Consider the following 2,148-nt stretch of genomic DNA (forward strand, 5'->3'; position numbering starts at 1 on the left):
CATTAGACTGCAGGTCTAACTCCACTAAGTTAGACTGCACTTCTAATTACGAGTTCCATTAGACTGCACGTCTAAGTCCGCTGAGTTAGACTGCACGTCTAATTACGAGTTCCATTAGACTGCACGTCTAACTCCACTGAGTTAGACTGCATGTCTAATTACGAGTTCCATTAGACTGCACGTCTAACTCCGCTGAGTTAGACTGCACGTCTAATTACGAGTTTCATTAGACTGCACGTCTAACTCCACTAAGTTAGAATGCACGTCTAATTACGAGTTCCATTAGACTACACGTCTAACTCCACTAAGTTAGACTACACGTCTAATTACGAGTTCCATTAGACTGCACGTCTAGCTCCACGAGTTAGACTGCACGTCTAATTACGAATATTTTAGACTGCACGTCTAACTCCACGAGTTAGACTACACGTCTAATTCCTCTAGTTAGACTGCACGTCTAACACCTCTTAGTTAGACTACACGTCTAACTTTGCTAGTTAGACTGCACGTCTAACTCCGTGCATCTAATGCCAAATCGGTCTAATGAGTCTCATTAGAACTAAGTCTAATCAGATTGTTCTTTAATACACCTGCATCAAAAACAATTAGATGCATAAGTTATTTCATTATCAAAATCCCAATAGTCTAACTATTTCAACACTTAGTCAAAATAATTTAACCCAACACAAAGATTAGGGGAAAAACGAGACTAGGAGCCGACTAAATTTGACACCGGTAATCTGGAAATTAATGTTCATAATCTTTCTAATGAAGATCAAGAAATGGTCCAAACTGAAACCGAAACCATTCCAAGTCCTCGTGAGGAAAAAATCGATGCTACTATTGAAGATTCTGATGAATTACCGGGCCTCCAAAGAAACGAAAAAGAGACAGAAAATATTGTGACCGATAACATTAAAGAGGTTGATGAAAAGGCATTAGAGACCTCCAACATTTTCTATGAATGGGCGAATGCAAGAATGGAAATAAGTTTCAAATATGTACTTCCTAAGGTGCCGGAGGAAGAGAAATGGTCGGCCCTCCTATCTCTAAAAGAGGTGGCTCTCGGTCTAGCAAGAACTACCTCCGTCCATGAAGATTTAAGAGGATATAATGTTGCCGAAGCGAATGCTAAGTAGAGAGCATTATCACCGATTATCGGATTGGATGGTATTGTCCTTAAATTGCTCAAAACCGTAATGGAAGATCTTATTGCAATTATTTACAAGGTTGAAGAAAAATCGGTTGAAGAAGAGCATATTCACCGAGATGAAACACAAGCTAAGAAATCCTCCTTTGAAGTTGGTCAATCTTCCAAACTGGCATGGACCCCATCGGTAGAACAAGAGATGTTTGATGGAATAGAAACCAAAGAAGATCGTCAAGCTGAGTTAGAAGAAAAGCACTCTTCCGGTCAACCGAACTCTCCCATCAATATTTCAGAAAATGAAGAAGAAAAAGACAAGGCAACCTCCAATCTGTCTCTCGCTAAAACGGCCAAAACATCCTCGGGTAAGTCCTCTGATCGAAATAAGTCAAGAGAAACTAGTGTTGACAGACCGACCAGGACAGAAATCTCTCTTCACGACAATTCACATGGGGCGCCTCCGGTGCAACACCAGTCTGTCGGTTCACCGTTTCCAATCTCTGAAGAACGTCTAAAGATGCTCATTGATGAAATGATCCAGAAATCTATGGCCCCATGGCAAACATCCATGGAGGCTCAAGTAACTGAAGTTCTCAAAGAACGTGCTTCATCATCTCAATTTCACGACATCAAACTAGCGCATGTACATGAGGTAGTCTCTCAGACTCTATCCACGGTTTAGACTATATCTTTACAGCTCTATGAGCTGGTAAAGAATCAAAGTGCTGCCGACGCAGAAAAACTTAGGATGCATGAAGAAGCTGCACGACGGTTCCAAGAAGAAGAGGATGCCAAAGCTAAGGCAGCTGAGCTAGCCAATGAGAAATTGGCTCGACAAATTTAGGAGGAATATAATAAGGAAAAATATGTCTCTCCTCTGATTGCCAAGAAGACTAGAGAGGCTAAAAGAAAAAAGGCTCAACAGTCTGAAGTAGATAATGTCGGACCGAAAATTGCAACACCGGCTGAAAATCCTACCTTAGGCACTAAAAATCCGAATT

Source organism: Impatiens glandulifera, chromosome 1, assembly GCF_907164915.1.
Source record: "Impatiens glandulifera chromosome 1, dImpGla2.1, whole genome shotgun sequence".
In the NCBI taxonomy this organism is placed as follows: domain Eukaryota; kingdom Viridiplantae; phylum Streptophyta; class Magnoliopsida; order Ericales; family Balsaminaceae; genus Impatiens; species Impatiens glandulifera.